The sequence below is a fragment of the Zonotrichia leucophrys genome, chromosome 23 (genome assembly GCF_028769735.1).
Source record: "Zonotrichia leucophrys gambelii isolate GWCS_2022_RI chromosome 23, RI_Zleu_2.0, whole genome shotgun sequence".
In the NCBI taxonomy this organism is placed as follows: domain Eukaryota; kingdom Metazoa; phylum Chordata; class Aves; order Passeriformes; family Passerellidae; genus Zonotrichia; species Zonotrichia leucophrys.
In genome coordinates, this window is record NC_088192.1 from 4,078,243 (window position 1) to 4,092,266 (window position 14,024).

The following is a 14,024-nucleotide window of genomic DNA, read 5'->3' on the forward strand; positions in this document are numbered from 1 at the left end:
CATGAGTGACCCTCATCCCTGGTTCTGTGCTGCCCAGAGCCCTGGTCCCTGCAGAGCTGTGCCAGGGTGTGTGCCCAGCTGCCCAGCAGCCCCTGGGACCCTGGCAGTCCTGGGGAGGCTCCCCAGGCTGGCAGGGCTCTGAGCTCTTCCAGAGGGTGTGAGGAGCCCTGGGGGGGCTCCTGGAGCCCTCCTGGGTGCCCTGCTTGGCCAGGGCAGTTCCCCTTCAATGCTCTGCTGTTCATGAGCCCCCACTGCAGAGAGGTCCCTGAGTGTGCCTGAGAGCTGCTGGCACCAGCCCTGGAGTGCTCAGTGCCTCAGGATGGAGCTGACAGCCCTGAGGAAGAGGAGGGCAGGGGTGTGGGCACAGAACAGGGCACCAAGACCCAGAGATCCTCATCAATTCCTCACACAGAGCTCTGTGAGCACAGAGGTGCAAAACAACCCAAACTCGGGCAGGAGGGGACACTCACCCTTCCTGCAGCTTTCCCTTTGTGCTGTGTGTGTTAGTGCTCATGCACGGGGATGTTTTATTCATCCTGAACTCTCCTTGGCACCTCATTAAATGGTTTTTTATTTGTAAATGATGTCCCTGAGACCTTTGCTGTCCCACAGGAGTGTGGTGAATTTGTGCTGCTTGTTGGCAGCTGCTGAGCAGCCACTGCTGCAAATCTCCACATCCAAGACCTTTTTCTATTTCTATTTAGAGCTTTTTTTTAAAACTTTCTATTGTAGGAAATTCTCAAGTGCCATCAAATGTTGTCAGGGACAACGTCACTCCATTGACTGGATGAGTGAAAAATCTGATGAACCCAAAATCTGTATGATGAGTACAGAACCCAAAATCTGCATGATGAGTAAAAAATCTGATGAACCCAATGTGTATTTCATGCACATTGAGCAGCCAAACCTCCTTTCTGATACTGGAGTGGTGCAGGCTTAGCTGACAGCTGTAGATCAAGTTTCCAAGTGAGAGATAAACCCAAATTTTGTGATATAAAAATATAATAAACCTGGCAGTGCTGACAGCCCCAGACGCAGCAGCAGGGCTAGAGCACAGCAGTGGGGCTGGCTGGAGGCAAGGGGACACACTCACAGCTCCAGAGGTGTCATTGCAGACACATCTGCAATTTCAGTGTAAATCACACCAAAACCTGCTCAATAAACCCAGCACCAAGTCCTGCATTTCCTCCCCCTCTGACAGGAGCTCATTTGCAGCTTTGGTTTTATGTAGCTAATGGCTCTTGAGGCTGATCCCAAATTAATCCCAAACAGGTTGTTTCTCTCCAGTACAAAAGGACATGAAATCCCCTGTTTTAGCAGGAGAAGAGGCCAAGCTGCTCCAGATGGAAAGCAGAGGGTTCATTCACACCCACAGCAGATTCTCCAGGCTCCTCTGGCTGGGACATGGCACAGTGGCTCTGAGGGGACAACCCCACTCTGCTTCTGCACAGGGAGTGCCAATTGCCCCACATCCCCCAGCCCACCTTAAAGGACATGCTTCTCCTCTACTGTTGGGGTCTCTGCTGCTCACAGTGACCCCAAAATATTTTAAAGTCTCTTTTCCCAGCCTGGTGCTTGAAGAAGGAGTGAGAACTCTTCAGTTCTCGGTCTCAATGTTGTTTATTGTTTCTTATCTATAAAATTCTTTCTCCTGTCCTGCCAAGGTCCGTTCAGCAGGTCAGGCAGAGGCACTCTGGTGTTATCTTTTTATACTAAAACCTACATTTACAATATTTACAATTACTTCCCAATATCCATAACCCATGTTAGACAGTGAGCTTCTGCTCTAAACCAATCCAAAAGTGCCACCATCACAGCAGAAGATGGGAAGATGGAGGCCAAGAAGAAGAAGAAGCAGAAAGGCTGGATATGCCCAGATTCCTCCATCTTGCCCTCTGAACCCCCATTCTAAAAACCCCAAAATTCTTTTTCACCCTGTGATAGTGATTAATTCACTATCATTCCATTCAAACTCTTGTGGCTTGTAACTCCTCACACAAAGCTGGTAATTGTTTCCAGCCCTTGGGGTGGTGTTAGTTTTTTATACTATGAACTACCTGTACATTATTTACAATTACTTCCCAATACCCATCACCTATGTTAGACAGTGAGCTTCTACTCTAAACCAACCTAAAAGTGCCACCATCACAGCAGAAGATGGAGGGCAAGAAGGAGAAAGGCTGAACATGCCCAGATTCCTCCATCTTGCCTCCTGAGCCCCCATTCTAAAAACCCCAAAAATCTATTTTTCACCCCGTGATAAATTCACTATGTGTCATGGCTTGCAGATCCTCATATAACGTTGGTAATTTTCTCCATGGGTCATAATCAAAACCACAGGGGCATTTTTGGGTCTCTGAACTCCCTCTGGCAGGGGTCTTGGCTGCTCAGGACAGACAGAGGGATGTCCTGAGTGTCAGGACTTTAAAAACCTGCAATATTTTGTTCTAATTTCATCCCTCTACATTTCCTGCTTTGCAAACCCCTCTGCCTCTCTCAAAGGTGTCTCCATGGAAGGTGGCCCTGCCCAGGGGCTGCAGGAGCCCTGTCCCTGCTCTGGTGCAGCTGAGGACAGAGGGGCTGTGCCTGTACCCAGCTCTGCCCCACAGCTGCTTTCAGACCCACATGAACCCAGCAGTGCCCACAAACTCCCAGCTGGCACAGAAGGTGCTTCACTCATCCCTGCTGCCTCAGCAGCCTCTGATCATATCTCAGCACAAGCAAAAAGCAGAAAAGGCACTCACAGAGAAAGCAGAAGGAAAGTGAGCACATCCTGAAGTGTCTGTGACACTCCCAGAGTGGACATGAGCTCTTTTCTGGCTGCTGCTCTGAGGGTTCCCTGAGGGTTCTGCTGCTCTGAGGGTTCTCTGAGGATTCTGAGGGTTCTCTGAGGGTTCTGAGGGTGCTCTGAGGGTTCTGAGGGTTCTCTGAGGGTTCTCTGAGGATTCTGAGGGTGCTCTGAGGGTTCTGATGGTTTTCTGAGGGTTCTGAGGGTTTTCTGAGGGTTCTGAGGGTTCTCTGAGGATTCTGAGGGTTCTCCGAGGGTTCTGAGGGTTCTCTGATAGTTCTCTGAGGGTTCTGAGGGTTCTCTGAGGGTTCTCTGAGGGTTGTGAGGGTTCTGAGGGTTCTCTGATAGTTCTCTGAGGATTCTGAGGGTTCTCCGAGGGTTCTGAGGGTTCTCTAAGGGTTCACTGAGGGTTCTCTGAGGGTTCTGCTGCTCTGAGGTTTCTCTGCTGCAGGGTGAGTGACAACCCAGGCAGTTGTTTATAACACCTGAACATCAACAGAGCAGCTCCTTTGTGCCCAGGGAATCTCCTGTGTGCCCAGGGTATCTCCTGTGTGCCCCACCTCACTGTTCAGACCCCTCTCCAGACCCTGGCACATCTCCTGGCACCCCATCCCTGCAGCCTGCACATTCCCCTGTCCCCAAGGAGCAGCATTCTGTGCATGTTGGGAAATGCTCCTTTCCCATTTGCTCCCGGGGCCCTTTCCCCCTTTGGGTGAGGAATGCTGTTTGAATTAGCTGCAGGAATTGCAAACAGACCCCCTTGTTTTCCTTTCCCAGTGCAGAGAGGCTTCTGTTCCCTCTGTCCTGCTGGATTAACCAGGGGCCTGGCACAGTGACCCCTCTGCAGCTCAGGGAAGCTAATTTAATCCCAATATTGTCACAGATTCCTTGGGGCAGAGCAGCACTGAGGGCTGGCAGGGACAGCAGCACTCTGGGTTTGTGGATGTTGTGTGAGCTGCACTGAGCTCCTCAGCAGTCCAGTCCCTCAAAAGTGACAGAAACAGCATTTGCCTGATGATCAAGCTTCAGATGCAAAAGATAAACATGTAAAAAAGCTGTGCAAAATCAGTGTAAAGTGAGAAAGCACCAGGCTTTTGCCCAAGATACAGGAAAAAGAAGAAACCAGTGCAAATCAATGTTATTCCAAATATGATGCAACTGGAAATCTTCTATTGTGAAAAATGCCTTAAACTGTCTTACTGAACTGACCTCAGCAAGGCAAAAGAATTTTTTTTATAGATAAGATGAAATAAACAACCTTAAAAACAAAAAATAAATAGCCCTAACTCCTTCAAAAGCTGAGCTGAGAAAAGAGAGTTTAGACCTTTCCTCAGAGTCACTCTGAGCAGCTAAAGATCCCGACAGGAGAGGCAGGAGCTGCTGCAGTTTTCTGTTAAATTCCCCTGCAAAGCTGGGGAGGAGAGCAGCGCTGGGGATCCCCTGGGCACAGAGGAGATGCTGTGCCTGCATCCCCATGCCAGGGGGTGCAGGGTGGCTCTGAATCCTGGCAGAAGAGAGGGAGACGCAGACTCACATCTCCTCGCTGTTTCTTTCTCATTATTATTCTTTTTTCTTTGGTGTCAGAACTCAGTGCATCCCTCTGGGTGTCCAGAGTTGGGGGGCTCAGAGACCCTGGCACACAGCCCAGAGCACCTGGGGATTTGATTTTGACCCTTGGAGCAAGTTACCAGCTTTGTATGAGGACCTGAAAGTCACACAGATTTGAATAGTATAATAATAAAATGATCACTGGGTGAAAATGTAGATTTTAGGATTTTTGGTAGGGGGGTTTTGGGGACAAGATAGAGGAACTTGGGCATGTCCAGCCTTTCTCCTTCTTCTTCTCCTTGTTCTCCATTTTCTGCAGTGATGTTGGCACTTTGGGATTGGTTTAGAGTAGAAGCTCACTGTCTAACATAGGTGATAAGTATTAAAAAGTAATTGTAAATATGTTGTATTTAGAATAGAGTTCTAAGTCTAGTTAGTTCACTGTCTAACATAGGTGACAGGTATTGGGAATTAAGTGTAAATATGTTATACGTAGTTTGTAGTATCGAAGGACAACACAGAGAGTGCCTGTGGCTGCCCTGCTGAGCAGACCTCGGCTGGGCAGAAAGAAAATTTTATAGATAAGAATTAATAAACAACCTCAAGACAGAAAAGTGAAGAGTCCAGACTCGTTCTTCAGCTGCACGGGCAGAAGCAGAGACATCCTGCACATCTGGGGGCTGCAATTAACAACAGCAACCCAAGACTTTGGTACCTGCTCCTGAAAGTGATGCTGAGCCTGGAAAAGGCCTCAGCACCGTCACAGCAGGGCAATCCACACCCACCTCACTTGTATTTTCAGGGGAAGATCTGCACTCTCATCCTGTCCCTGCTCCGCCTCCCCTGGTCCCACCTGAAGCCACCTCAGTCCCAGGGAGGGTGTCCGGCCCCCAGGCAGGGCAGAGGGCTTGTGTCACAGACATCTTTTCATGAAAAATCGTTTCCTTAGGATTTTTCCTCCTGAGCTGTGACGCCTCAGGAATAAAAAGTAAACAATGATTATCTGCTGCTGTGGAATGCAACAGGTGGATCTGTGATTGGTCTTATGTTAGTTTGTTTGTAATTAATGGCCAATCACAGTCAGCTGGCTTAAACTCTCTGTCCGAGACAGAAGCTTTTGTTATTCCTTTCTATTCTTAGCTTAGCCAGCCTTCTGATGAAACCTTTGCTTCTATTCTTTTAGTATAGATTTAATGTAATATATATCATAAAATAATAAATCAGCCTTCTGAAACATGGAGTCAGATCCTCCTCTCTTCCCTCACCCAAGAACCCCTGTGAACACCATCAGAGGCTTGGGGGGAAGCCCTGCCTCTCCCAGCATTGCTCAGGGGGCTTTGATGTTTGGGGAAAAATAAATCACTTTGGGGTACTGTTAAAGAGAAATTTGAATGATGACACATCTTGCAGCATTTCTTGTAAACTCCATGCAGAGCTGGAAGGGGAAGAGGCCACTGGCACAGCCAGGAGGGCATGGAACCAAGAGGATCTGCAGCAGGAGTGGCTCTGTGAGCAGCCTGTCCCTCTGCAGGCATCTGCTCCCTGCTGCAGATGTCCCTGAGGAGCAGGGACAGAGCCTGAGGAGCAAAAATGGGGCACCCAAGGGAGCCACAGCCACTCCTGCGACACTGGGACAGGCTTGGGAGCAAAGCTGGGCATGCAGCCCCTGCTCGAGCCCATCCTTCTCTCAGCCATCAGCAGCTCTTGGGAACATTCCTGCTGGATGACATTTCCCAAGGCATAGAGAAAAAAAAAGGAACAAAAAAAAAAAAGCACTTTTTTCCCAATATAAATTCTTGCAACATTAAAAACCCCACACAATAGTTGTAAGCCCTGGAACGGCTGGGGGTAAAAAAGTTACAGTTCAACATGGAAATAGCACTGCCATGTCCAACTGGTGAGTCCCAGATGTGGCACATCATGAGGGACAAAACCCCATGGGCAGGACATGCAGGGAACCTGGGATTGTTGGGGGCTCCCTTCACCGTGTGGGGACAACCTGGGGAGTCCTGGGGGTCACCTGCACAGCCAGGGCAGAGCCCTGCATCCTGTCAGGACCCAGGACATCCCTCTGGCTGTCCTGGATTGCCAGACCCCTGCCAGGGGGCTCAAAGACCCTGGCACTGAGCCCAAAACGCCCTATGACTTTGATTATGACCCATGGAGCAAATTACCAACCTTAGATGAAGAATTACAAGCCACGACAGTTTAAGTAGAATGGTAGTGAATTTATCATGGGGTGAAAAATGTGGAATTTTGGGGTTTTTAGAATGGGGGTTCAGAGGGCAAGATGGAGGAATCTGGGCATGTCCAGCCTTTCTCCTTCTCCTTCTTGGCCTCCATCTTCTGCTGTGATGGTGGCACTTCTGGATTGGTTTAGAGTAGAAGCTCACTGTCTAACATAGGTGACGGGTATTGGGATGTAATTGTAAATAATGTACATGTAGTTTTTAGTATAAAAAGATAAGACCAGAGTGCCTCTGTCTGTCCTGTTGAGCAGACCTTGGCAGGACAGGAGAAAGAATTTCATAGATAAAATACAATAAACAACCTTGAGACCATGAACTGAAGAGCTCTGACTCCTTCTTTGACCACCAGGCTGGGAAAAGAGACTTTAAAAATATCTTGGTGTCCCTCTGAGCAGCAGAGACCCCCACACATCCTGGACTGGCAGTGACCCTGGCACAGAGCTCCTGCTGGCCCGGCTGTGCCCACAGAGAGCAGGATGCAGCAGAAGGGACCTGAGGCAGTTTTGGGACCCTGGGGTGATTTTGGGATGCTGGGGTAGTTTAGGAATGCCCCAGGATAGCAGGATGCAGCAGTTTTGGGACCCTGGGGTGATTTTGGGGTGCTGGAGCAGTTTGGGAATGCCCCGGGCATGAGCTGGATGTTGCTGCTCACCCACAGAATAGGTGTTGGTGCTCTGGGTTGTCCTGACACGGCAGCAATGGGTGGAAATTCCTGTCTGTGTGTCCTCACCAGCTGTGGACGTGTGTCCCCTGGGCAGGGACTCTCCAGGCTGGCCCAGGAACATCACTGCAGCAAACACCTAAAGGGGAAATCTACACCTAAAGGGAGATCAGCAGCAAACACCTGGAGGGGAACCTGTGCAGCAAACACCTAAAGGGGAACCCTGTGCAGTGAAAGAAGTTAATTATGTGCTCTCTCTGCTGTATCTAAGCCACTTCTAGAACATATTAATTACATGTAATTACTCTAATTTCAGCTTGGCACTCTCCCAAGGGTGCACATCTGCCGTGCCCAGCCACCTTCTGCCATGCAGCAGTCCTGCAGAACTCCCCAGCAGAGCTTTGCTGGTGTGGATGGGAAATGTCCACATGTTGTGTCTTAAACCATAGAATTAATTGGATGCAGCACTGAGCAAGGAGCTGATTCTGCCTGGGGGTTTTGTCATTGTGCAGACATGGAGGGGAGAGAGGCACTGCAGGATGGGGCTGGGGTGGAGGAGGCTGGGCAGGGAGCAAGGCTCAGGCTCCCAGAGGGGAGGCCAGGATGGAGATTGTCCCCATCCTCATCCTCATCCCTGTCCTCTCCATCAGGGATTGTCCCCATCCTCATCCCTGTCCTCTCCATGGGGATTGTCCCCATGCCCATCCTCATCGTCATCCCTGCTGGAGCCTCTCCATGGGGATTGTCCCCATCCTGATCCTCATCCTCATCCCTTGTGTGGGAGCATCTCCATGGGGATTGTCCCCATCCTCATCCCTGTCCTCTCTATGGGGATTGTCCCCATCCTCATCCCTGTCCTCTCCATCAGAGATTGTCCCCATCCTCATCCCAGGCTGCTGCTGAGAGCCACAGCTGGCCAAGGGGAGGCCGGGATGGGGAGGATGAGGAGGGAAAGGCACTGCAGGATGAGGCTGGGGTGGAGGAGGCCAGGCAGGGAGCAAGCCTCAGGCTCCCAGGAAGGGGAGGATGAGGAGGGAAAGGCTCCCTTGGTGGGAGGGACCATGGCACAACCGTGGCAGCTCTGCCCTGTCTCTTTCTGCCTTTTCCCCCTTCCAGTTTTGGATGCAATCATTATGTGGGACCTAGAGGTGAGGCTGCCCCCCACAGCAGTGCCAGACAATGCCCTTTTCTCATCCCAAAGTTTGCACACAGATACTGTGTGCGCCTTCTGCCAGACCCTCAGAACTTTCTACAAAGTTCTACCAATCCATTTCTACAAATCCATCTTTCTACAAATCCATTTCCCCCCCAGCAGCCCCTGAATCCCCTCACCCCAATCCCCCTGTGCCACCAACCCTCCCCAAAATCCCCACACCAGGCACCAGGGGCACACAGAACACACTTCAGACACCCCTGCCTGCATCTGTGTGGATTTTAAATACCTACAGGACAACAGCATGAAGGAGAGATGTATTGTAAATTCCTACAGGACAACACCATGAGGGACAAATATATTTTAAATATCTGCAGGACAGCATGAGGGAGAGATGTATTTTAAATATCTACAGGACAACAGCATGAGGGAGAGACGGGTCAAGCCTGGCTTTTTCAGGAGGCTCAGCAATCCCAGAACAGGGCAGGACAAGCAAGAACAGAGGCAGGGCAGCTGTGGGGCAGGGCAGCAGGAGGTGGGGCAGTCTCTCTTGGTGCCTCTGCCCTGGGTTTCATTTCCAATTAAGTTTTTCATCTGGTAACATTCAGAATTTTGATGGGAGATGAGGCTGCTTTTGCCTAAGAGAGAACATACTTTCACTGCTGCGCCTGGCCCAGGAATGAATTCTCCACTATTAAAATGTAATTTAATTTATCTCCATGGGTTTTGTGATGACTGGGATTTGCTCTAAGGAGACCTTTAAAGGAGAATTTTTGCATTATTGAATGTATGTGCTAGGAAGTCGAGTTCTGGCATCCTCTGATAACCAAATTTCTTTTCTATCCTCCACTATATCAATCATGATAAAAGCCCCTGCCAAAGCCCTAACTCAAGCCATGCTTCTGGCATATCGTGAAACAAATCAGCAGGGGAAAAAAGCAAAACCCACAAGATGCTCTGGTCCAGTATTTTTTAATGTAAGATTCAAGGATATTGATGCTTTACCTCATCAGATAAATATTTGTAACACAGTTGCTTTCCCAGGGTTAAACCAGGATCAAATGCTGCTGAAACTGCGGCTCATTTGCTCTGACAGATCCTGAGTAGCTTAAAAATGAGTTTTTGTGAGATCTGAGGCCTTGCACATGCCAAGCAATGGCTCTGGTGCCTTCCCTGATGGACACTCAGCTCCCAGAGTGTCCCAGGGCCCCCAAAACACAGAAAACCCCACTGGGTGAGCTCTGTGCATGGGGTGATGGGCAAGAAACCCTTGGTGTAGGAGTGATGGGGGTAGGATGGTTGGGATGGACAGACACCAGAGATCTCTGAAGGCAGGGCTGGGAACTCGTGGTTTATTGCAAAGGGCCTGGGTGCAGGGCCCTGCTGGGAGCTGCCAGCCACAGCTCAGAGCAGGGCCCAGAGAAGAGAGGGGGAGAGAGGATGAGAAAGAGAGAGTAAGAGAGCAAGGTTCCCGTTACAATATCATAAATCTTCTCTGCTGAATATTCTAATTCTCACTAACCACTCCAGTACAAGGTACAAATCCCACAGCATTTCCATACAGCCTATAAGAATCATTACATTACCACATTTTAAACCCTAAAAACTCCTCTTTGGGCCCCTTCTGCCAAGCTGGCAGGGTCTGCTCTGAGCCTTGGGCCTGTCTGCAAGCAGAGGGGATTGTTTGATCCAAAGGGGATCACCTTCAGCGGGCCATGTCATTGTTTTCCAGTTGTTCAGTAACTGAGGGATCTCAAAGCTTGCTTTCATTTCAATCTCGCTTAGAGTTTCCATATTCTCAAAATCTTTTGCCAGGCAATCATATTTATACAGCTTTCCTGGTTCATCTTCCCCAACACCTTGGCCCTTTGCCTCTTTGTGATGGGCATGTCCAGGGATGTCTGATGCACACTCAAGTCCTCAAACACAGAACCTCACTGGGTTCTGGGAAGCTCTGTGCATGGAGTGATGGGCAAGGGACCCTTGGCCCTTTGCCTGTTTGTGATATCTCCTGCATACAAAGAGGATTCTTTTTCAGAATCTCTATTTTATCACTTCCCTGACCCATTAGCTCACTCAACGCACCAACAACAGCTCAGCTCCAGGGCTGGCGTCCCCTCCAGACCCCAGTGGCACTCAGGGGAGCCAGGCTGAGCTCAGCACCGGGGCTATGACCCCTGTGGCACTCAGGGCTGGCTGGCATCCCTGCCAGGACCTGTGGCCACCTGGCGGTGCCCGGCTGGCCGAGCACACGGTGCTGTGTGGTCCCGGCTCTGCTTTGCGTTTAAGTCCAAACCTGCGAGCTGCCGGCTGCAGACTCTCGCTGCTGCAGCAGGCTGGGGTGGGAGAAGGGACAGAGCTGCCAGCTGCAGCTGCTCCCCGCTCCAGGAGCTGATGGGGGATTAGCCCAGCAGCGTGTCTTTACAAATTGTCAGCTCCCAGAGTACACAAAACAAAGCGCTGAGCATTGAGCGTCTCAGCACAGAGGCAGAGGCAGAGATTTTGGGAACCTGATAGCGCTTTCCAGCCAGACACGGAGAGTGTGGACCCGGCCTCCTGCAGCCCTGCAGAGCACAGCACAGCAGCTCAGCCAAGCTTAGCTTTGGAGCTGGTGATTCCTGCCTGCAGCCCCACCGAGCCCAGTTTATTTCACTGCAGGTCAGCCTTACCAAGCTCAGCTTTGGGGCTGCTCCTGCCTGCAGCCCTGCAGAGTCCAGCCTTACCAAGCTCAGCTTTGGGGCTGCTGGCTCCTATCTACAGCCCTGCAGAGCCCAGCCTATCTCACACCAGTTCGGCCTTGCCAAGCTCAGCTTTGGGGCTGCTCCTGCCTGCAGCCCCGCCAAGCCCAGCCTATCCCACAGCAGCCCAGCCTTGCCGAGCTCAGCTTTGGGGCTGGTGGCTCCTGCAGAGCCCACTTTATCCCACAGCAGCTCGGCCTTGCCAAGCTCAGCTTTGGGGCTGGGACTCCTGCCTGCAGCCCCACCAAGCCCAGTTTATCCCACAGCAGCCCAGCCTTGCCAAGCTCAGCTTTGGGGCTGCTCCTGCCTGCAGCCCCGCAGAACCTCTCCCTCTCCAGGCTGGAGCCCCACAAACCAGAGAGGGTTTGTCGCCACCAGAGCTCCCTCCTGGGATGTGCTGGGACACACAAAGCCGTTCCCTGCTCCGCAGTGCCCATGCCAAGGGCTGGGGCCTCTCCTCTGGTTGCCCTGCCATGCACGGTGGCAGAGCTGGGAGCTCTCCCTACTCGTTCCACGGGAACTTCCGACATCTCAAAATTTTTGTTTTCATTCTGGCTTGGAATGAGGACAAATATTTCAGAAATTTCCTGGATAACATAAAGTTTAAAATATCCTCTGAACTAAAATAGAAGTGTTGGGCTATCTCAGCTCTTGCATTATGTCATATCATGCCAGCTCACAGTAAACTATGCAGAGTCACAGAGGACTTCTCACGAGGAGACATAAACAAAAATACAAATAATGTCAGCAAGGGAGAAAAAATGAAACGCTGAAATGACAAATTCTCTAAAACTACTTTTTCTCCCCTTGTACAAATTAATTTTCCGTGGGGAATCGCTTGGATTTTTTTTTAAAAAAGAGCACGGTCTGGCCAAAGCAGCTCCGCTGTTCTCCGGAGCAGGAGGAACGCGGTGCCGGCGCTCCCCTCCAGCCCGTCCAGCCGCAGTCCCGCGGTTCCTTCAGCCGGGCTGCTCCGGGATGTCCCTGCCCCCGGCTCCCGGGCCGTGCTGGACCCTTTATCGCGTTCCTCGCAAACCCAGGGCAGGCGAGCCCGGCGCTGCCCGGGGCCCGGCTGTCCGAGCACCGATAGCCCCGGGATGGATCTCACCGGGGACAAAAAACGCAGGGATAGGTGGCACCGGGAGCACAGATAACGCCGCGGGCACCGATAACACCGGGATAGACAGCACAGATGTCTATCCCGGTCCATACAGAGCACAGAGCTCCCGGGATGATCGGATATCATCCGGGAGCACAGATATCCCGGGATGATCGCACCGGGAGCACAGCGAATAGATCGCACCGGGGGCACAGATAACGCCGGTATAGATCGTACCGGGGAGCGCAGATAACACCGGGAGTGCAGATAACCCCGGCATAGATCGCACCGGGAGCACCGATAACCCTGGCATAGATCGCCCCATGGAACAGGGATAGATCGCACCGGGGGCACAGATAACACCGGCATGGATCGCACCGTGAGCACAGCGGATAGATTCCACCGGGAGCACAGGGGATAAATCGCACCGAGGAGCACCGATAACACCGGGATGATCACACCGGGAACACCAATAACACCGGGGACAGATAACCCCGGCATAGATCGTACCGGGGAGCGCAGATAACACCGGCATAGATCCCACCGGGAGCACCGATAAAGCCGGGATATATCTCACCGGGGATAGATAACACCGCCATGGATCGGCACAGATAATACCGGGATGGTCGCACCGGGAGCACCGATAACCTCAGCACAGATCGCACCGGGGACACATAATCCCGGCATGGCTCGGCACAGATAATACCGGGATGGTCGCACCGGGAGCACCGATAACCCGGGGATGATCGCAGCGGGGAGCACAGATAACCCCAGCATAGATCGCACCGGGGAGCCAAATAACCCCGGCACGGATCGCACCGGGAGCACCGATAACCCCGGCATGGATCGGCACCGATAACCCCGGCATGGATCGCGCCGGGAGCACAGATAACCCGGGGATGATCGCACCGGGAGCACCGATAACACCGGTATCACCGCACCGTGGGCGCGGGGCGAGCGGCTCCGCGGCAGCTCAGGGCGGATTCGGCGCTGCCGCCCTGCCCGGTGCCGTGGCACGGCGCTTACCTGGCTCAGCTCCGCTCGGCCGGGGCTGCCTCCTGCCCTCCCTGCGCCCCGCTCATGGCCCGCCCGGGCTCCGCTCAGCGCCCCGAGCCGCCGGGGCTCCGTGGCGGGCAGAGCTGCGGGCGCCGGCGGGCTGCCATCCCCCTGCCTGCCCCGTGCCTCTCCAGAAAGGCACTGCTGGGAAGGAGTGCCGGGGCTCATGTCTCCGGTGCTGTATCCACCCCTTCCCACCCTCTTGGGGTTCGCTCCTGCCAGTTCCACTTGTGGGCTGTCCTCACCACTTTGGGCCTTTCTACCGCTCCCCTTCTTGTGGCTCTGGATGTCACCACAGACACGCTTTTATGAGAGTGGGCTTGTGCAAGGCTTGTATAAAGTGTTCTCAGAAATACGAGGTCCTGTCATTTGTAAAACTAATAAAAATGTCCAATAATTTTTACAAGGGAAAAATGAGTCATTGGATGGCACATTTCTCATTACTGGCATTTTACAATTAAAATGAGCATCTATTGAATCAATCCAAAGCTCTTATTGTTAGCAGACACTAATAACTTCCTGAGCTATTGAAGATACTTTTTTTCTGAAGAAACATGACCCTTTGCCACGGCATTTCTCGTTGAGAGTGGTATCCAGCTGAGACCAGCTCTGCTCAGCTCCTGCTGGAGGCTTTTCAAACACATCCTGATGAGACTGGTGGCTATAACTGGGTGGGAAATTGTTTTTAAGCCCTCAAAAATGTTCGAGATTTCAAAATTTTTCCCGCTCCAC

General features: G+C 51.8%; 1 protein-coding gene across 2 annotated transcripts in view; it reads right to left on the reverse strand.

The window, feature by feature from the left end:
- The window catches only part of RSPO1 (R-spondin 1), a 33,366-nt gene extending 19,781 nt beyond the window's left edge, over nt 1–13,585 (reverse strand). Inside the window, exon 1 of one of the 2 annotated variants that reach the window (XM_064731409.1) lies at nt 13,538–13,585. The gene's annotated coding sequence lies outside the window, so the exon portion shown is untranslated. Of the gene's footprint in view, nt 1–13,262; nt 13,397–13,537 lie in introns of those variants that run through there. The other variant, XM_064731405.1, reaches the window with a different exon arrangement.
- Between the last annotated feature and the right edge of the window lie 439 nt (nt 13,586–14,024).